Source organism: Podarcis cretensis, assembly GCF_951804945.1.
Source record: "Podarcis cretensis genome assembly, chromosome: 6".
Taxonomy (NCBI): Eukaryota; Metazoa; Chordata; class Lepidosauria; order Squamata; family Lacertidae; genus Podarcis; species Podarcis cretensis.
The window spans coordinates 17,642,965-17,666,269 of record NC_137175.1 but is presented as its reverse complement, the minus strand read 5'-3'; the positions used below and the strand labels follow the sequence as shown (position 1 = coordinate 17,666,269).

The 23,305-nt window shown below is 42.0% G+C and overlaps 1 long non-coding RNA gene across 1 annotated transcript in view; it reads left to right on the top strand.

Moving 5' to 3' along the window:
* Nucleotides 1-457: 457 nt before the first annotated feature.
* The window catches only part of LOC307218169, a 47,715-nt gene continuing 24,867 nt past the window's right edge, over nucleotides 458-23,305 (top strand). Inside the window, exon 1 of the long non-coding RNA XR_013839847.1 lies at nucleotides 458-476. This is a non-coding gene — a long non-coding RNA (uncharacterized lncRNA). The remainder of the gene's footprint in view (nucleotides 477-23,305) is intronic.

Sequence of the window (23,305 nt, the reverse complement as noted above, 5' to 3'; positions counted from 1 at the left end):
TGCATTTGTATTTAAAAAACTTTAATAAACATTTATATATAAAAAAAGAAGTGTCCTGGTGGAGGGCATGGCTGGCTGAATAAGACACCCAATTGGAGCAGTCCGTGCTGCAACATTTTGTTGCAAGCCCCGCTTGTCAGGTCGAATTGTAATGCCTTCAGTTTTAGCCCTAAAAATACCCTCCAACATGATTAAGGACGAATAAGGTGCACACCCTGTTTTGCACTCTTTGAAAGAAAAGGCATGCTCACACAAAGCTTCAAAAGAAAGTTCCAAAATTTTAGTATTTGCACATAACTTGCAAATAAAACTACATGGTAATGTTGCTGGGGATTTAGAGGGCTTTTTGGTGTCCCCACCCCACCTCCATCATGCAATCTTTTATTGATTTTCATTTTCTGTATTTTTGGTATTCCAGGTCAGTTTGTTCTGTGCTACTGACTGACTGTCAGGCTGCCTAACACCCTCCCAAACAGGTTTGGCCACTTTTCCAGCTTTACTTCCGACCTTTGCTCTGCTTCCAGGGCTTCAGTTCTCTGAATCTGAACATTTCTTTCCTCTTCCAGTGTTGTAATGTCTCTTTCTTTCCAAAAAGGCCAGAAGTTGTGTCATACATTGTACTGTACAAGAATAACTTCTTCTTTCCTTTGGAGGTGGGGGGAAATGAAGGCTTATCCAAGAAAGATAAAATAGCTCCTGTTGTTTTGCAAAATAAGCAGCATATTCCTCATTTGTCCTAAAGAGAGTTCAGCCAAAAGCTTAGCCAACTGGGGTTAGCTCAATGTTTTCTTGCAGCTTTGCTGAGAGTGGGGACAACTCTGTACAACTTAGTTTTGAGGGCGTTGGAGGGGCAGGAATAGATAGCCAGGATTGTTCTTCACACATGTGTGAAGTTCATGTATGACACACCTGGGCATCTAAATTCTGTATCCAAAGGAGTGAGAATCAGGAGATTGCTGGCATTGGGGTTGATTTCATGTTGTTGTAACAAAATAAAAACAGGAATTTATATCTGCACATAATGCTTTCATAAACTTTTGTAGGATATTTATAGATTTACAAATATTTTCTATTATTCGCATCCGTCTGTCTTGGGAGACAATGAAGGAGCGCACCTTTGGGGGATGAAATTGATTATTTATTGGTATTCATCATACAAATACTGTGTAGTAGTATTTATAGGGTCTTACATAGTGGAGAATATATAGGGTTCTATCTAATCCTAATCCTATACAGAGTAAACACATTGAAATTAATGAACCTTAGCCATGTCTACAGTTTGTCTGTTCTGTGGAAGACTAGCAGTGGGTCCAACATTATGCATTTACATGGTGTCAGAGCTGCCTCTAGGTCCCAGCTCACAGAGGACCAACGCTAGGCTGTCGTATGTACAAAAGTCTTTATTGAGGTTTAGTTTCCATTTCAAAGCCGCAGCGCGCAGCTCTACGTCTTAACCCTAGACCGGCGAAGTACCGTCTGAGTCTCCTCCCCTATGACACCAGTTTAAGATCCTAGCCCTGCTCCACCTTTTACGCTGCTCTCTCCTCCTCTGGGTCCTCCTGCCCGCTGGGGCATTGCCCTTTCTGGACTCTTCCGACGCTGTGTCGCTTAGCTCCTCCCCCTCCCTCCGGCGGGCTTTAGGACCCGGTTCCCAATCCTCATTCTCTGCTGTCCCGCGCTCCTGTACATTTGAACTTGCCTCTCGCGCCAACCCAGTGACCTTCCTCCTCCTGACCGTTACACTACTTCTGTCACTGCTTCCCTCTTCCGGGATACTGGCCGGATCTGACCTCCCCTCCGTTGTCTGACTCCCCGATGGAGGTGTGGTCAGCCCTGCCTTATCTTCTCTCCCTGGTGGGGAATGCACTGGCCCTGATCCTTGGGACTCTTCCCCCCCACTCTGCTCTGGTGGGGAAGCTGGTCCTGATTTCCAACTACTGCTCTGGGAGTCCCTGCTGCCCCCTTGCTCCTGGGACATTCCCCTTGGGAACCCCCTACCCCTGGCCACTGGCGCCCCCTTCTGTGAATCTTCCGATTCGCTGGAGAGGCTCATGGAATCCCTCGGTCCACTGTCCTCTTCTCCTACGCTCCCCTTGGATTCTTCCCCTTCGCTCTCCATCTCCTCTCTTCCCTGTGCCTCTGCTCCTGAACCCCTGACACATGGTGTTTTTTTTAGAGAGCGTTTCCAGTACAGTGATATCTCGGGTTAATTCGTTCTGGAGTTCTGTTCTTAACCTGCAACTGTTCTTAACCTGAAGCACCACTTTAGCTAATGGGGCCTCCCGCTGCCGCCGCACCGCTGGAGCATGATTTCTGTTCTCATCCTGAAGCAAAGTTCTTAACCCAAGGTAATATTTCTGGGTTAGCAGAGTCTGTAACCTGAAGTGTATGTAACCTGAAGTGTATGTAACCCGAGGTACCACTGTATATATTTCAGGCATAACTAAAATCCAATTGAATACATCACTGTATATTTAAATAGCAGCTGGAGGAGGAGAAGTGGGTAGAACAGCTGTGATTGGAGGGGAAGAGCCATAGCTCACTGGTGGAGCATCTTCTTTGGATGCAGAAGGTTCCAGGTTCAATCATCGGCACTTCCAGGAGGGACTGGAAGAATGTCCTGCATACCCTGGAGACCTGCTGCTAGTCAGTGTGGACAGTACTGAGCTAGATGAGCCAGTAGAAGGTAGAAAGTCACTTCTTATGCCCTATCTGCCATCCTTGGGACCCCCTGGGAAACTTACCAGACCTACGTGTAGCCTGGAGCTGGGTGTGTGCCGGGTGGAGGATTGAGGGAGAGGCTAAGGTGATGCCAGCAGTTTCCAGGAACCCTCCTCTTTTGGGGATAGTCTGTAAGTTTGTAAGAACCAGGGTCCATGGGCAGAGTCTTGGGTGAGAGCCAGGAGGCGGAGAAGGGACAGTGAAAGAAAGAGAAGGAACTGATATTGGTTTATATTTATCAGTAATTGGTTTTCATTCAGCATTTGTGCATGTAACTGTATTTTTGTAACATTTGTTAAGCCGCCTGTTGTTGCTTTAGTTTTCTGTACAGTGCTTATATATTACATGGTAAGAAAGGGTCTAAATAACTTAATAATATGGAAATTATAAAAATATAGCATGGGGGGGGGGATTTCATGGGTGATGACTACCATGGGTCGTCCACACATCTTGTTTTGCTGAAAGACTTTCTGAATAAGATCAGAACAACTACATGCAATACTAATACTTCTACCAGTAATTATCTACTATTACTACCACCAATATTACTTCAACTACTGCGATTCAGCATCCTCTGAGTTCCAGGAAACGCCAGGCAAGATATTTTAACAAGTTGTGCTGAAATGCAAATCATGGCAGGTTTATGATTCAGGTTGTGTTTTCTTTAGTAGGGTGTTGCTGAGCTGAAATAGAGAAAAATAAGGGCAGACCAGCAGCTGTTAAATATCAAAACCTATACGTTTTAGAGGCCAAATAACCCACAAAGTTCAACCTTAACAGCTTGTTATTATGTGAGTGATTATTCATCAGCTCGACAAATCATTTATTGATCTCCCTCCCCCACCCTGTTCTTTTACTCCTCTGATGTTATCAAGTTCTAAAGAATAATTACTGGCATAATCGTTACCCGAGTTGTTATGAGGATTGTAAGGCCTTTGAGTTAATGCATGGCATATGTCCGTGGCATTCAGCTAATTCACATATCTGTCTGCACTATTAATAGAGAAGGTTACATGCCGATTATCTAGGGTTCAGTCAGCCTGCTTAGGGTACAATAGCTGCAGTGTTCACGTACTTGATGAGCAACATTCCACACAGACATTATAAGCAGCTGGTCTACATAAGATCCAAGTTTTAATACTTAGGCATTGATCTTCCCAACCTGGGCTGTGATCTTGATTGGATCACCTCCATCTCCTGCACCGCCCAAGTCTATAAATAATGACTCACAGGTAGCATGACCAAATTCAGTGGGATTTACTCCTTGGTAAACATGCATAGAATTGTAGCTAGGAATTGCATATATTTTAAAGTCTGGAACAATGGCACAATCTTCCCCACCCACCCTGCCCACCAAGGTAATGCATCATCTTTAAATGATGCTCAATATCCCCCACCCCACCACTGAATGAATGAATAAATAATAAAATGTTTGTTGAACCATGGTTTTCCCCTGCTTGTTGAAAGCACAAACTATTAAGGTTTGTTCAAAATCCAGGAGAAGATTATATACCAGGGAATAGGTATAGAAAGCCCTTGCTGTGTTCCTCCACCACACTTCATGTAGTAAACAAATTATAGGCAGGACTGTGGATTGTGACTGCTGAAAATGAGGCATGCATCTGTTCCCATGGAGATAGTCCCTCTCTGAGTCAATCAGTGATCATCACACAATATAGGCTGTCACTGCATTTCTCGAGGCAAAGCGCACACACATTGTTCTGATTTGTATATTTTTGGTAACATTTGCAAAGTTCAGACAAATTCCACAAATAAAGCAACAACATATAGAGAGGGGGTCAGCTCAGGTTTGCTACACCCCCACGAAACAGCTCGCAGATTTGCAAGTGTCCACTTTACCTATTCTCTGGAAAATAGAACCGCAACTTTGCAGCTTTCTGTGCAACTGGTTTTACTTGGCAGAACTGGTACAACTGTGGAAAAATGGCAAGTCTTGAGAAATATCTACCAAGAGTTTGGAGCATGAGGCATCAGTCGTTATTTGTTTATTATGCCCTTCCTCAAAGGAAATTAGAGCAGTTTAGCCTCACAATAACCCTTCAAGGTAGGTTAAGCTGAGAGAGAGAGAGAGAGAGACAGAGAGAGAGACAGAGAGAGATTTGCCCATAGCAAAGAGAGACTGATTTAATTAATGAAGGTTCAAGTATGTGCTATGCCAGAACAGGGATAGACATAATTTTGCATCATAAGAACCACATTTGCTTCTGGGGCCGCATGTTGGGTAAAGGTAGGGAGATACGAGCCAAAATGTGGATGAAGCATCTAAGCTGACCGTTGATTTAATCATCCCCAAGGAGATCATTTGCTTCTTGCTTTTTGGATCTTGTCATTTAAGAACTTCTGTGAAGTAACAAACTGTTCACCTTGACCTCTGGTATTAGGATAGCTTTTTTATTTTCCCCTATGTTGCTAAATTGTAGAGCATCTGTTTTTGAGGCACTCTAGTGGCTGGGGCAACCCAGTCAATGGGTTGCATATAAATTATTATTATTATTATTATTATTATTATTATTATTATTATTATTATCATTATTATTAAGGTCCTGCATTGAATCCCCAGCATTTCCAGGTAAGGTTGGGAATGTTCCCTTCCTGAAAGCCTGAAGAGTGGCTGCCAGTCAGTGTAGACAATATTGGCCAATACTGGATGGACCAGTGGTCTGTCTTGATATAAGAAAGCTTCCTCTGTTCCTAGGTTCTCTTCCAATTCAGCCTCATTTCAATCTGAAGCATAGACTGCTGGGGGATCAAAGAGACATAAATGGCAGGCAGAGCAATATCACTGTTTGGGAGGGAACGGGCTCAGCACTTTGAATAAAAGAGATGGCAGGAAGCTGAAAAGGACACTGACAGTATGGGTTGCGTGATTAAGTAACTACCTTCACTTAATGAAGTCACTCTAGTATAACCAGCAGCAGAGGAAAGCTGTAAAGTAAATAAAGCTAAACTCTCCAGGCTTGAAGCTGAAACCCGCCTGGCCTGTTTTACAACTTCTCACTAAATTGCATTTACATCCCTACATGGGGGAGGCCGTTTCACTTCTCTGAACTGTTGGGCTAGAACAAAGAAATCTGATCTCTCCGAATCTTCCTGGAGCCAGCGCAGCAGAAGGAATAACCTTTGAAAGGGCTAAGGAGAGAGAGAGAGAGAGACTACAGGGAAGAACACGGCAGCGTATAAAACTGGGCAGATGAGATGGTTCAATAACTAGATCTCGGCCTCGGTACATTGTGTGTCATTTAAAAAGAGCAAACCAGAAGTATCCCCGTGTGACTTTTTAAAGAATGGATGGTGCCTGAGTTTGTTTCCTCTCCCCATTCATTTTCTACTTTTGTTTCATGTCTTTTAGATCAGGATCTACTGGTACGTTTTGAAATAAATAGGTAACGGCATCTGACTCCCAAATGTTGAATATAAACTACTCAGACACGCACACATCCTGAAAAGTAATGGTGTGGGGGTGGATGGGAAGGATAAACCAGGAGGGGATATTCATGTAGGGAGTTTTGTTATGGTACTGATTGCAAATTCCTGGACTGGGCATGTGTACAAAAGTCCCTGGCCCCCTCATTCTTAGACGCTGGGCATGTGGGGGTTGTGTGCTTGGATTGTGTCATGTGAATGATTGTGGTGATACTACATGTGAGGCCTTTTTGTCAGGTGATGTTTATTCTTTTTCAAGATTGCATTTTGATGCTGTTATCTTGGTGTGTTTTGATGTTTCGCCCATGATTTTCTTTAGTGGCATCAGTTATTTTACTGAAATACCATTATTTTACTTTTGCATATTCTTTTAAGATACTATTGCTTAATTACATTACTTGAAATGTGGAAATAATAATAAACGTTAGTATAGCTTATTATTGACTGGAGGTGTGAACCACTTGGAGATTTCTGTTGAAATATAAAGTGAAACAACAACAACAACATCCACCCAAAATAAAAAAATCCTTAGTAGCACCTTAGAGACCAACTAAGTTTGTTATTGGTATGAGCTTTCACCCAGCCGAGACACTATTTGCACCTGGCACTGTCGGTGGACCTCAGGACCCTAGTAGAATAAGGTTACCAGATTTTTTTTCAATGAATCCGGGGACACTTTTCAACTTCAATGGATTTTGTATGGGGACTGATTTGTAAATCTGGGGACTGTGTCCCCGGGAAACGGGGACATCTGGTAACCTTATAGTAGAAGAAATAATGAAGTAGATCCCGCAAAGTGTGAAAGCTCCCCCCCCCCCTTTCAGACAGTAACCCTGAGGTGTAGGGACTGTTTTGTTTTTACTAATCACATGTCAGTCATTCTGTGAGCCTTTTGTGGTTAACCATCAGGGTCAAAAGGCTTTAAATAAAAGTGATAATAAATAGGACTTCTCAATCTGTCAATTTTGCTATGAAACATTGCAGGGAAAAGCATATCAGCTGGGTCGCTCTGCTCCATTGGAGGAAAATGGAACTAATTAGCCCCCCCCAAAAAAAAACACTTCAGTTTCCATATTCTAGAGGTGACCCATGAAAGCAGAAGCATATAATCTCATATTGTAACTATCGGCTTCCCCCACCCTTTCCCTAAGAGAAAGCGTTCTACAACAAAAAAAAAAGATACGGGAGAGAGAGGAGATGACGAAAAATGGCCTCCTTCATTCAAAAATGATCAGTGAGGCTCATGCCAAGGCCTCTGTACAGCATCCCACACCAGCTTATTAAAAGGGAAGACTTCATGAGTAATTCTCTGTCAACCGTGTCTTTCATTCCCAGCCTAAATTCTCATAATCGGATAGTGACTTCATCAGCTTGAGGTGTGGTATACGGCTTCCATATGTTTCTTGCTCAGAAGACAACCCCTTTAGGGATGCATTTGAGGAAAGGGGAACATTTGAGAGAAGGCAAGAACTGATATTCTATCTTGTACGGTGGAAATATTGATTAAACTGAAATAGCAAAATACTGAATATCTGTAATTCAGGAAACTTGGGAAGAGGGAGGCGTTATATTGGTCTGAATCCAGAGTTCCCTGGGAAGAGGGATTGGCAGTTAAACCCCTCTGGGAATTGTGGCTTTGTGAGGAGGGGACTGGAGGTCTCCTAACACCTCTCAGTATACTTAACCAACAACAGCTCCCAGAATTATTTGGGGGAAGCCATGACTGTTTAAAATGGTATCAAAGTGCCTTAAATGTGTGCAGATTCTGAAGTTCAGGTGCTCACCAACTCCAATTGCTACGCCTGCTCTAAGACTATCCAAAATGAAGTTTTGACTAGTGCTAACATAACAGTTTCAGCACCCATACCAGGTTTTCTCCTTGCTTTGCTTAAGGGTGCTGGGAACTGTAGCTCTGTGAGGGGTAAGCTACAGCTCCCAGGGTTATTTAGGGAAGTTGTGTGCTTTAAATGTATGATATGAATAGTAAAAGGTAAAGGGTCTCCTGACCATTAGGTTCAGTCGTGACCGACTCTGGGGTTGCGGCGCTCATCTCGCTTTATTGGCCAAGGGAGCTGGCGGACAGCTTCCGGGTCACGTGGCCAGCATGACTAAGCCGCTTCTGGTGAACCAGAGCAGTGCACAGAAACGCCATTTACCTTCCCTCTGGAGCGATACCTATTTATCTACTTGCACTTTGATGTGCTTTCGAACTGCTAGGTAGGCAGGAGCAGGGACCGAGCAATGGGAGCTCACCCAGTCGTGGGGATTCAAACTGCCGACCTTATGATTGGCAAGTCCTAGGCTCTGTGGTTTAACCTGCAGTGCCACCCGCGTCCCCTTATGATATGAATACAAAGTCCAAAATGTCCTAGCAGAGTGGGGATTCGAACTGGGGTTTTCACCACCCTCGACAAGCACTCTTGACTACAACACCAGATACTGCCTCTGTTGTATCACACTGGCAATGTTTATTAGGTTGACCCTTTATATAAAATATTGTAAGTGCACAGGGTAAAAGAAGATGTGAAAAGGGGGGGGGGAGGTTGGCTCTTAAAAAATGTTTTTTTAAGGTTGATGCTTTAAAAAATATCATTTAATTTGTCCTGCTCCTGTGTCTTTAGCAGCAGCCAGACCCAAATAAATAAGTGGGTGCAGGGAGCATTTTGTGGGTGCTTTTCTCCTGGAAGTAGGAAAATGCTACACAAAATCAATTTCTGTGTGCTAGATTGCTGTTAACAGCACAGGAGCAGGGTCAGTAAAAAAGGTGGCAAATCTAGCTGTTAATCAAAAGTTTAAAAGCAATAGCATGATTTGTCGAACAGAGGAAGGGCAATACAACTTGAAAGTGAATTTGAAACTGGATAGCTTTTCACTGATTTAAAAAGTGAAACGGGATCAGGTGTTATGCACATGATCACAAGTCAAACATTAACTAGAAGGGGTGAGGACATAGTGGGTGGGATAGGGTGAGTAACTCCCCCCCCCCATCTTAAAAAATAAAAATAAATAAAAAGGCCAATGCGTTGCCTTGCGGGCCATGTGCATTCAAGATGAGAGATAAAATCTGTGAGCAAAACAGTTATTGAAGTAGCACACAGACACAGAAATGCTTTAGTGGCTGAAGTTTCTTTAGCAATTCTATGACATCCGTGTGCCATCAAAGGAGGAAGTGGGAAAGAGAAGAAAGTCATTAGTCAACATTAAGAAAGAAACTACACTAAAAATCACCCTGAACTAGTACAGGAAAAGAACAGATCGGAACAGAACAAGCAAGTCAGGCATCTATTCCCTAGGGTGAATGTACTGATATCACAGTTGGAAATTTTCATAAAGGACAGCAAGTCTGGGTGGTATAGTGATTAAACTAGGCACAAGTAAACATACTGAGGAATGCACTGTTAATCTTTTAAATACTTGTACTAGTCACTATTGGCAAGTTGGGTTAAAAGTAACCCATGCAAAATGTTTTGGGTTATAGCCAGTGCTAGTCCTCCTGAGAGTAGGACATATTGAACCTAAGTTAGTAATGTCCATTATCTCTGAGTGGGACTAGTATTGGTGGCAACCTTTTCATTTCCAAACTAGCTATATTTGGTACAATACTTTCTTTTGCCTCTGCTAGGTTAAAAGGAAGCATGCAAATCAGTTTCATTGGAGAAGAAGGCACTAATACATATACTGTACACAGAAATACATATACACAGAGGCCATAAGGTTCCTTGCTCCCGTAACCTGGTTAGATTACTGTAATGCACTGTGATGGGGCTGCCCTTGAAGACTATTCAGAAGTTGCAGCTGGTGTAGTGGGCTTAGCCTACTACATAATAACTGTTTTTTATAATAATATAATAATTTATTATTTGTACTCTGCCCATCTGGCTGGGCTTCCCCAGCCACTCTGGGCGGCTTCCAGCAAAGATTAAAAATACATTAAAATACATTTTAAAGAGTGTTGAACTCAGGTTCTGCTTAAGGGAATTCCTTAAGCATCTGGTTGGCCAATGTGAGAACATTAAGCTGGACCTGGTGCTCCTTAGACCTGATCCAGCAAGATTCTTCTTACATTCTTAACACAATGTTCTTTGGTGTGAGTAATAGTGTGTAAGGCCCTGTATTATCCTGCCTGGGCTTTAAGTTCTTCTGTGATTCCATCCCTGGACAATGTCCATTGTTCAGCTACACAGGCAAAGGCCTTTCCATGGTGCTAGCCTGCCTTTGGAGTGCTCTCCACCCACAATCAAAACTGGTGCTGACTCTAGTAAGTTTACGGCACCTACTACAAAACTTAGCTCTTTGTCCAGGAGGTCTGTTGTAGGGAGGACTTGTGAGGAGGTGAGGTTAGGGTTGATGTATTATTGTGGGATGTAAAAGCTTTTTAAAATGTTAACATGTTACTATTTGCATCGCTTTGGGATTGTTTGTGAGGAAGGGTGGGATATGAATTCAGCAAACAAATGCATACATGGCTGGGATTTATGCGCAGGATCCTTCACACCCAAATGTCACCAGTGATTTTGGCACATGGAACTGCAGTGACAATCAGTGGAACTGACAATTCTGTTCGTCGTTCACTTTCAAGTCAGGTTGCTCTCCCTGTTTTAAATTGACAGATCCTTCTTGAACACCTAATGCTTTAAAACTTTTAATTACTGTACTTCTAGGGCTAGCAGGTGCTGTCTGTGCTCCTGTGCCATTAATCATAATGAATGCAGTAGATACTCCAGCTTCCTCTATTTGCCATGGACTCTCCTGATTTTATGTCATGAGACACTTTCCCTATATTCCTGATATTATGTCATGAGACACACTGTCCCAGCGTGTTGTTCAGACATGCAGCAGGATGCTGAAGCCAAATATTGGGCTTCTGCACCCTCTCTTAGTGTGGCAAGAGATTTAACTATGAAATGTCAGTGCAGGGAGGGCAGGGCCATAGTCAATGCGATGAATGCTCAATAAAGAGATCATCTAGAAGTGATGAGTGAGGGTTTTTTCCCCCTTTACCCCACCTTATAGTTTCACATCTTGACCCAGAAGTATAAGGGATTCTACATTGATAGTCTCTGCAGATGTGTGAAAAGGCTAAACGTGGGAGCTAGCAAGCGATACTGAAGAAGTAAGTCACTCCTATGAGGGATAGCTCAGTTGGTAGACTATGAGGCTCTTAATCTCAGGGTCATGGGTTCAAGCCATACTTCCAGCAAAACATTTCTGCATTGCAGAGGGTTGGTCTAGATGATCCTTGGGGCCATTTCCAACTCTAAAATTATGTGATTCTATGTGGCAGTGTAAGTGGGATGATGTACAGGTTGGCTTTCAGGAACGTACAGAACAATACCTGGAGGAGCTCAGATTTATAAACTATTTTTGGCAATGTGTTGTTGGAACAGAATTCTTCTTGGGTATTTCCAGTCTTAAAAAGCAGAGACATCACCTTGGCAACAAAGGTCCGTATAGTTAAAGCTATGGTTTTCCCAGTAGTGATGTATGGAAGTGAGAGCTGAATCATAAAGAAGGCTGATCCCCGAAGAATTGATGCTTTTGAATTATGGTGCTGGAGGAGACTCTTGAGAGTCCCATGGACTGCAAGAAGATCAAACCTCTCCATTCTGAAGGAAATCAGCCCTGAGTGCTCACTGGAAGGACAGATCGTGAAGCTGAGGCTCCAGTACTTTGGCCACCTCATGAGAAGAGAAGACTCCCTGGAAAAGACCCTGATGTTGGGAAAAATGGAGGGCACAAGGAGAAGGGGACGACAGAGGACGAGATGGTTGGACAGTGTTCTCGAAGCTACCAGCATGAGTTTGACCAAACTGCGGGATGCAGTGGAGTGCCTGGCGTGCTCTGGTCCATGGGGTCACGAAGAGTCGGACACGACTAAACGACTAAACGACTAAACAACAATTTCAAGTCAGTGTGCCTTTCTCTCCCCACCCTTCATTGAGGCATGTGCAGGAGGGCACACTTTTCTTCCTTTGCTCTTCCCATGTCTTTTTCACACATGCACACCATCTTACTTGCTTTTTTAAATGTACATTTATAGTGAGATCTTGGACACTTCCAGATGCCCAGTTTGTTGAGTGAACACTCTGAACACTCAGAACGAACACTCCGATTTGTTTGCGGGAGGTGTTGTGTCAAAGGAAGTGTTATCTTTCTAGAATCTAGCGTATCTTCCCATCACTTTCCTTATCTCACAAAGTCTGTGTCCTTTTTTGGGAAAGCAGGCTTGTTGCACAAGACCTCCTGATCAACTACAGCTGGAATTTAATTGAATCCTACATGAAAAGTGTAGGAAATGGATAAATGGCGACTGCTTTTAAGCATCCCTAGTGCCTAAAAAGACTGCCTTGTTTAAGGAGACCCAAGAAAAAGAAAGCCATGCTTAACGTTCCTTAAGCTGGATTTCCGCTGAGTGCTTCTCCCCAAAAGTGAAACCCCGTTTTTTGGCATGTGCATTCCAGGCTGTCACATCTCAAAAGGGCCCCTTGTGTGGCATCTGTGTGTGCATCACTCAAGTACGGCTTTTGTCACTGCCAAGCTTGGGCATTGTTGCACAGCAGTATGCAAATCCTGCTTAAAAATAGCTTTCAGGAAGAACCGATCAGTATTTCAGGCTTTGTCTAAGCTGCATTAAGATTTCCATATGATGAGGACTGAAAAAATAAATAATTACACACACACACACACACACACACACACACTTTAAAAATGCATCCCCTTTTCTCTTTTCATAGCAATCCCTGGAGAGTATTCCCTCTAGTGGGTTGTCAGGCTTATATAATGGCTGCATCCCATGTGTGTGTGTGTGGGGGGGGCTCCCCCCCCCAGCCTCTCCTGCAATGGCAGTATATTGCTAAGGAAGTCCCTCATTAGCTCTTTGATCATATTTATAGAGAAACATGATATGAATGCCTTTTTCTTTTGGGTTGAGAAGCGATCTTTTTCTCCTACAATGCAAGAAGCTGATTTGCTGAGGAGCAAATACAAATATTTTTCCTCACTCAACTGCTGAAGTTTGCTCTAAGTAACATATTAGATCAAAGAAAATACAACAAGTAGAGATGTACACAAAATCTCGTTTGTATTTTTAAATATAACTTAGTGGGGTTATTGTTGTTGTTGTAAAATCATGAATTAGCAACAAAAAAGCAGGTTATAGATAATTTCATTAAATCATCAACTGCTTATATAACAATTGCATGTTATTGTGTATACAGAAAGCATGGCCACCACTAGACATGAACCTATGTGTTCATTGTAGCTATGATTTATCTGCTGTGCAAGTGGAGACAAAAGATAAACAAAGATGAAAAGGGAGAGAAGGCAAAACCCCTTGTTTGAGATTTCTAGTACTTTGAATTGTAGTTGTGCTATTTTTGTTTTACATGCTTTTCAAATGGCAGTTGGGAAAACGATAAAACAACAACACCACCGTGGTAGACATTTATTCTTGCTGACATCCTTTGGAAGAAAAAGCAAAACCCAGATGTATGTGTTTCTTCTTCCGCATTTATTTCAAGATGTTGAAATATGTTTTTATATTTACATTTATTTATTTTTTTGTTTTATTTCGATAAAAAAAATCAATAAATATGCAAGTAATGCTCAGGCTGCTTCCATAAGGATAAGAATTGGATTTTGTGATACATTCCCTCCCTATGTACATAGCCAGCTCCCTGACATCTTCCTTCCAAAAAACAAAACAAATAAGAAACCCAGCCATTTCCGCATGACATTCTGCTTATATGTGCGTGTGTGTATATACACCCACACACCCCACATATAAAACCTTTTAATAAAATTCTCAGAGCAGTTTACAATTGTTTGTTTGTAACATGAAACAGGGTGAGATCTGAAGTTAGTCATGTCTAGAGTTTGGCCCATGGAAATCAAAGGCCTTAAATTACTTAAATCCATTTATTTCAATGAGTCTCCTTTTAGTATGATTAACCTTCGATCGCCTACAGTTTAGCTGCAAAATAATTATAATAAATCACCCAATATTAAGGTGGTAAAGCTAAAGCAGGCTAAAAGAGTAGCAAAGACCATTATGGTAATACAAGAGACTGCCCACCTATTTACTGTGTCTGGTAAATTGTTGTAATCTGACATTAGTCTGTGTGGCTGAGTTGTTGTTTTTAAAGCTAACTAGCCTGGTTGCCTTGAAAGAGTTCTTGCACTCTCAAACCTATTAAATAAGATGAGGGGAAGAGTAAATAGAATAGAATGGAACTGAATTGTTTAGTATTGATTAGCAGTGACAACATGAAAATGTGCTGAAAAGTGTAAACCAAAATTTAAAAAGGCAACTACGCAAATCAGACACTTCTGTTTCACTTTTATTCTTCTTACATTCTGTTTTACTTTCTGCAACTCAGCTGCCAGGTTCTAAGATTGCAACTATCTTTTCCAAGCTATTGATTCAATCAGAAATACTGACACAATCATGAAAAACATTAATTTTATTAGTGTCTCATGTGATAAAGTTTCACTGTACTTTTTATGGCTAGTTGCTTGGGGCGTTTTGGCCAAGTACCGAGAACTGAATAAATAAATATTTTTTTATTACTTGACCTCAAAAGCATCTTTTGATCAATCCAGTGTTTTATAAAGGTTTTGCTCCCACCCGCCCGTTTCCTAATCCATAATCATGGAAAATATCTAATTTCCATATAGAAGTGATATCTTGCTTGGGTCATACTCAGTGCTGAAGCTTCTCCAGTCTTGGGTAACAGGAATCTGAGAAAAGACTCTATTAGCATATCAATGGAACTGCCTCTCCAGGAGCTAAGATGGGAAGACAATATTTGCATCTCCATTTGTTAACAGTGCAAGCAAAGGCAGCTACTGCATCGCCAAAATTTGTGCTTCATCTTATGACCGCTATTATTATTTTTTTAAAAGAAAAACAAAACATCAAGCTTTACAGATTCTGAAAGCAAAAAGGGGTTATTCAGTAACTCTTAAATGGGCGAAGGAAACAAATTAACTGGTTCCTACAAGTTATCCCCCCTTAATAATGACCCCTGATTTGCTGCTGTCATTTAGATGACTATGGAGCTAAAAAGAAAAAAAATGGGTGGCATCTTATCATTGCTAGAAATGTCAGTATTGATTTTGGGTAATCTTTGCTTCCAGTACTTTTTTAGACCAGCCAACAGCCCAAACTGTACATGGCTCAGAGTTAATTTGTTTCATTGCATTTTCTTATGGTGCATGGTACAAATTTTAAGTGGAGGTGTTTATTTTGCCCACTTTTTAAAAGGCTCTTAAGACTGTAAAGTTCCAATCTTTGTACTGCTCCCAAGAGAGAATGTCTTTGATCATGTTTTTAACCTGCCGTTGTGGAACTGGTCTTTAATGATCCTGGAATTTCCCCCCTCTCCTTTCCTATTAAATTTAAAATTAATGAATTAAATTCAAAAATTGAAAATATACACAAATTATACTGAGCATAAACAAATCTTATCCGAAAAAAATCTACAATACTAATATAACACAATTTAACACAAAGTCCTTTAACCTATGAATAGAAGATCTTAAATCACTCTGAATTTTTGCTTGAAAAACCATATTGCATTTGTCAGAGGCGTCTAGTTTGTGATCAGTGTATCATTTTGCTGCCTCTTTTAATCTTACAAAATGTGTGAGTTTAGCCATTAAGACAAATCCCCACATTTTTTTCTTACTACACTTTTATCAAAAAACAACAGCAGGCTTGTGGCACCTTAGAGACAAACATCTCAACAGTGTCATAAAGTTTTGTGGAGTCCAGCCCACTTTGGATGCATGGAGGACAAAATTGTAAGCTTGTAGTAGAATGGCAATAGATTCAAAAATTAGAGCCAGTGAGAGTTTAAATGTATATTAAATAGACACACCTTTTGCAATAGCAGGTTAGTGATTAATTTGCTTAGCATTGCTGAAATGATTGCATTAACACCTGCAGATAGAACAGATCCTGGCAATGATAAGCTATTTAAGGCTGCTGCTGCTGCTTCCTTGGCGACTTAGCCAAGTACAGTAGTACCTTGGTTTAAGAACAGCTTAGTTTATGAACAACTTGGATTAAGAACGCTGCAAACCTGGAAGTAGGCGTTTTGGTTGGTGAGCTTTGTCTTGGAATAAGAACATGTTTCGCTTCCTGTTGAGTGTGTTCCATTTGTAAATCGAGTCTCCCGCTGTTATGGGAAAGCACACCTGGGTTTAAGAATGCTTTGGTTTAAGAACAGACTTCTGGAACAGATTAAGTTCGTAAACCAAGGTACCACTGTAATATTGTCTTCCATGAACGCGGTCTTAACACTGAGTCCTAACCCCATTTACCTAGGTACAAGCCCCACTGAATTGAATTGGATTTATTTCTGACTAGACATGGTAAAGTTTGTGCTGTTAACACTTGTAGCGTGATAAGAATCTTTTATCTCAAATTAGCCCCTGCCCACGTGGTGGTATGGATCAGGCATAGGCAAACTCGGCCCTCCAGATGTTTTGGGACTACAACTCCCATCATCCCTACCTAACAGGACTAGTGGTCAGGGATGATGGGAGTTGTAGTCCCAAAACATCTGGAGGGCTGAGTTTGCCTATGCCTGGCATGGATCTTGATTAATTGCAATTGGGATGTTTCAAATCGTATCCTTCTTTTGAATAACCCTTGTATCTAGCGGGATCAACCTGAGGAGTCCTGTCAGTAGAAGAGGAAGATTTTCCTCTTGCACAAAAGGACTTTCTTCCCTCTTCTTCCACTGCAAGTCCCACCAAAGCCTACGGGGGAAGCAGAGAGGGTGTAATTCCATCTGGCAACCTGAAATGCTTGCAGATACAATATCCACACACATAGCCCCGATGTGACCATATACAAGGCTATTCTGTATTCTAAATTTTTATCAAGCGATTCATGTAACTTTAGCAAGGAATTGAATATCTTTCCCAGGAACTGACACTAAAATCTTTCCCACTTGACACTTGATTCAATTCCAGTTCTTTAATTTTTTTGCTAGTTTATGGCCCCACCACATAAGACCGCTCCCCTTCCTGGGGGGGCGGAGTTGCAGGCCGGTCACGAGTTCTCCCTGTGTACAGCGGGGGGGGGGGGGGGGGCAAGGTGATGCCTCCCATGTCACTGGGAGTCCTGGCTGCGTCACGCCCCACGGCTGACCAATCGGGTCAACCGGGTGTGTGTGTGTGTGTGTGTGGCTTACCTGATTTGAACCCCGCGCGGCCGGGGCTCTGTCTCCTTTCTCCTCCTGTGTCATATCTGTCACTGTATTTTCATGCGTTGTCCATCTTGGCCTTGCTATGGACTACGGTTGGTCTCCTGTTGAGGGGGCCAGGTAGGAATTTTCCCACTTGGCAAATTGGCACCAGCCACGTGGTTTTCGTCTGCCTTGTAGCAATCATCACAACTTTGTAAGGTTTGGCGGTTAGGCATTGGTAAACCTGGTTTATGGGAGGGGAGGTTGTGGCCTTCACCTGCTCCTCCTCTCTAAGGGTATTCCGTTAAAGGGACCTGGGGGTGTGGATTCTGTCCGAAGCCTGGCTATGGGGTAAGGCCATGCCACGACCTCATCGGGGACCCTGGGGAAGCTCGCAGTGGGCTCTCCCTACTGGTGGTTGACCCTTATGAGACTACCTGCATGATGGGCAGGTGTCAGATATAGGTGGTTCCCTTCCAATGCCTAAGCCAGGGGTAGGCAACCTAAGGCCCGTGGGCCAGATGCGGCCCAATCGCCTTCTCAATCCGGCCCATGGACGGCCCAGGAATCAGCGTGTTTTTACATGAATAGAATGTGTTCTTTTATTTAAAATGCATCTCTGGGTTATTTGTGGGGCCTGGCTGGTGTTTTTACATGAGGAGGAGAAGAAGAAGAAGAAGAAGAAGAAGAAGAAGAAGAAGAAGAAGAAGAAGAAGAATAGTAGTAGTAGTAGTAGTAGTTTGGATTTGATATCCTGCCTTTCACTCCCCTTAAGGAGTCTCAAAGCAGCTAACATTCTCATTTCCCTTCCTCCCCCACAACAAACACTCTGTGAGGTGAGTGGGGCTGAGAGACTTCAGAGAAGTGTGACTAGCCCAAGGTCACCCAGCAGCTGCATGTGGAGGAGCAGGGAAGCGAACCTGGTTCACCAGATTACGAGACCACTCTTAACCACTACACCACAGTAGAATGTGTGCTTTTCTTTAAAATGCATCTCTGGGTTATTTGTGGGGCCTGCCTTGTGTTTTTACTCTGGGTTATTTGTGAAGCATAGGAATTCATTCATTTCCCCCAAAAAATATAGTCCGGCCCACCACGTGGTCTGAGGGATGGTGGACCAGCCCACGGCTGAAAAAGGCTGCTGACCCCTGGCCTAAGCCAATACATCTCACACTTGTAACCAATAAAGTTGTGGCCTTATTTATCCCATTAACCCAAAATATTGGTGTCCCTGTGTTTCATTATCTATGAAAGGGGGTTGGGTGCGGGGCCTCGCCATGCAACAATCTCTTCCTGTTTGGGGCATTTCCATCACGTGGTTACTTAGCTTCCATTTGCCTTATATAATGACACTGGTGAGATGTACCATTGTGACATAACTTTATAGGTTTTCTTTTATGCTAATGTTCATGATGCTTTTTTATTTTTACGTCTGCTTATTTTGTATTATTTTTATGGTTGTTTTTAATTTTGTATTTTTATTTGTAAGCCCCATCTGATTATGATTTTAATTATATAAGGGTGTGGTATAAATGTTGAAATGTGTACATATTTTACATTGCAAAAGCATTACTGTATTTGGAGTATATTGCTGCCCAAGTATGCATCATATGGTTAATGTTTTGTCTAGATTCCCTTCTGTTAGGTGATAGAGTTGTGCAAGTATTTTTGCCTGTCCCTCTTTCTCTTAGAATGGCAATGACACTTACCTGAGAGGTGAGTTCCTCCTGAAAAAAATCCCTGCATAGATGTGCATTTTTTATTAGGGAAATAAACATAGTTAATAATTATTTTAATGTGGACAGTTTATATTTAAACTTCATATTTAACAAAGGTCAAAACATCATAAATTTTAAAAAATACATGCACCCCTGAAAATGTTCACGTTTTATAAGACAATTAACAACCAAACAGACCATCATCTTTAGCTTCAATATAAAATACAAGAAAAATTCCATGTTGTAAAACATAGTAAACCACTAAACATAATTTCCTCTAAACCTCAAGAAATAAAATATTACAAATGAAAATTAACTACAAAGTATGCTAAAATATGCCACTACGTTTTAGAAGCTGTTAACCAAAGGATTTCAAAGAGTCACTGCCAGTTAAGAATAGAAACCGCTTCTTTTCAGGACTCTCTGTTTTAGGCTTTGATATCAATTTCAGCTGAGTTGAGATCTTATCCATTGTAACTTAGGCTGCCCCAAATTTTAATTTACCATCCTCTGATGGAAGGTGTTGTTGTTGTTGTTGTTGTTGTGCTTTTCCAGCTTCAAGCTATTTGAAATTTGTCTGCTGTTGCAAGTAAAATAATTAAACCACCTCAGAATAATGTGTGTGGAGTTGAGGATATTGTTTTGATGGAGGTGGTTTGGCAATCCTCTTTAAGGTTGGAAAGGAAGATGTGCCTCTTTAACTTTTTCAGAAAGCTTTCAAACGCTAATTTTTGACCTATTAGTGTAAGGTTGCCTTGACTCCTGATGCTGTTGCTTGCTGGCTTAGACAGCAGGGAGTTATAAAATTATTTGAAATGTACAGTGTACACAGCCAGTTGTTCTTTCCACAGTAAACAAATCTGAGGCTCAAAAGCTCAAAGGCAAGACTCAATAAGGTTAACCACATCTTGCTGTTAATTCCTGGCTGTGATTCAAAGAATGGCAAAAGCTGGGAGAGGCCCCAAGTGAGTGCAACGTGTCCCGTAGCAAAGAGTAAGAAAGGTGGTGCCAGTTCATTGGATGGGACGGTTCTTATCCAGGAATGCAGAAGGCAGCACACAAATACCATGTGCAATTTTTATAGCCTCTCATCATTTGTCTTCTTGCAATGATAGACTCTTTTAAACGGGCTAATGTCTTCATGGAAGGGAGGAATAGACCCACCCATTTCCAAATCCCCAGTAATAGTACCAAGAAATACAAATGCCTTCCGGTTTGCTGAGGCTTTCTTTTCGTTAGCTATGAATCCCACAAGGGCAACCTTTATAAATCTAAATAGGTTACGAGAGTAGAGTGCCCAGAATCCTGGCAAGGTGCCATTTGGCTAATAAATACTACACATTGATTCAGCTGCATGTAAGATTGTGGGTTTTGTTTCAGCAAATCTTCCACAGAGCTGGTGTTTGGTTTTTTGAGAGGTAAGTGGGAGAGATTAGCTATTACAAACACAGGATAGTAATCAGCTAAGTCCTTCACAGGGTAAACCTATCGAAATTAATGGCCCTAACTTGTTATGTTCGTTAATTTCAACAAGTCTACTCTCAGTAAAACTTAGTTGAATACCCCCCCCCCCCTTTCACTGTATAATCCCTTGTTACAGCTACAGATGACTCAGCTTCGGTGTCAGATATCAAGAATAAAGTTGAAGGATGAAATATTTTGCGTGAAATCCTTATCGTTTTAGGTAAAATTACATTTTGCTATGTATTGGGGGTGGGAGGAAAGGGGTGCTTATTGCAAATATAAATTGCCAGACCTGATTTATCAGACAAATGGAAATATAAATATGACCCATCTACTGCACATTGGACCCTAACACTATGACATAATCACTAGGTGGTAACAGGCTGTGTGCACATTACTGGCTTAAAATGCAGCTGAGATGTTCTTTTTCTCTATTTGGATCAAAACACAGCATTTCATAAGGAAATGACAGGGTAGATATGGATTGCAGCTAACATGTGTACACTACTTTCCCAAACCAACAGTGGGGAAATCACTGAATACAAAGTAAATGGGAGTGTGTACACAGTCTAGATTGGGATTTTCTGTTTTCATACAAAATCTTGGTATTTAGTTTGAAGAATTTAGGTTTTCTTTGTTTAAAAAAACACTTGCTTTTACAGCACCACCCTTTTAAAGCCACGGTTCTCTTTTTCATCTAAGCACTGAATCAGTTCCTTTCTTGCTTCCTCTCTAAAATGAGAGTATAATCAGCTTGCTTTAGATAAGGAGCCAACTAGTGGGCAAAATCAAGACAGTAGCAAGTCGGACAGCAGATCAACCTACACAGTAAAAGAGGAGCCAAACCCCTGAGCTTATGGGGTTTTTTTGACTACACTGTAGTGAGTAACAATTTGCTTTGAACTGTGGGCAGACATCCTTGCACACAGTAATTGCACGTCCTGGAAAGAATTCATTACAGATACAGCAAGTTTTGCCGCTAACAACAGGTATGGTTTAAAGAAATAAGGCAGAAGGTTTACAGACCACAGAGATCAAAGGTAAAGTTGTTCCTTGTGAATATGCATGTTTTGCATATTATTTAAGTCCATTAAAAGAGAAGTTTGTAGCAGGGTGTGGCTTCAGAGGAGAATAAAACAACCTAAATTAATCTTTAAGGTGAAACCAGGGCATTTTAGGCTATATTACTCACGCCTGCCAACATTTCAAAATCCTGTAATAGTAAATTTAAGCTGCTTCACTCTTCATAGTTTCCTGCCTACTGTCAGCACTCCGTAACCCAGCGGTCCACACCCTCATCCATGCGGAAAATTTAAGCCAAGAAATCTAGGTCAGGGATTTCAATACTTGCATTTGTTCAGATCCCACTCCTACAGGCATACGTCATAAAACTAAAACACACATAATACACACCCTAACTAATACTGGATGCTATTTCCTAGGGAGGGTGAGATATATTTTAGAATTTGTAAATCTTGATCCAGGCTAACTTTCAACTGGCCTCTTGCAAAGTTTATCTCACAGCAGGATAAGCTCTTGAGAAGAGGCCAGCACTAAATGGCCATGATTCCTTTTGCTCAAGGGTATGTGCACATTGGGACTCGGGTGGCGCTGTGGGTTAAACCACAAAGCCTAGGGCTTGCCGTTCAGAACATCGGTGGTTCGAATCCCCACGACGGGAGCTCCCGTTGTTCAGTCCCAGCTCCTGCCTACCTAGCAGTTCGAAAGCACATCAAAGTGCAAGTAGGTAAATAGGTACCGCTCTGGTGGGAAGGTAAACGGCATTTCCGTGCGCTGCTCTGGTTTTGCCAGAAGCGGCTTAGTCATGCTGGTCACATGACCAGCAAAGCGAGATGAGCGCCGCAACCCCATAGTCGTCCGCGACTAGACCTAACGGTCAGGGGTCCCTTTACCTTTACCTTTATGTGCACATTACCATTTATTCCATATCCAGTGTGCTCCCATTTTTAGTTTTGGAAGTGCATACAGATGCCACAAGGTGCATCAAACCAATCCTTTCTTGAGAAATATTGCTGTTTGGTGCATTTCCCCCAAATCAACTTCAATCCAACTAGAAAACTTAAGCTGAATTCATTTTATACTTAAGCCAGGAGTGCACATTTGGGACAGCTGCTGCACATGTGCAGATAAGCATGCAAGCACAGATGACAGCTTCATGAATAGGAGTTTGGGTGGGTGGGGAACAAAACTGGCCATGTGTGTTAGATGAAAGACATCCCCACCCCCTCTCTGATGTATGCCCACTGTGCAAATGCAACTTGAAAAGCAGCAGGGGGGAAATGACATCGCTGCATTTTAAGCCTCTAACGCATACAATTGTGCTTAACATTGCTTTATAAATTCTAGAGAAGAGCTAACTCTAAACAAAGCAAAACAAAAATCTGTGAAGTGACTAGAACAGAAACAAATGAATATGAAGAAGAAGAAGGGTTTGGATTTGATATCCCGCCTTTCACTCCCCTTCAGGAGTCTCAAAGCGGCTAACATTCTCCTTTCCCTTCCTCCCCCACAACAAACACTCTGTGAGGTGAGTGGGGCTGAGAGACTTCAAAGAAGTGTGACTAGCCCAAGGTCACCCAGCAGCTGCATGTGGAGGAGCGGAGACTCGAACCCGGTTCCCCGGATTACAAGACTACCACTCTTAACCACTACACCACACTGGCTCTCAAATATGGTGGAAGGTGGAGCTGGCAGGGCCGCATTTTTCCACCTCATTTGTTGAGGCTGCAAATATAACAC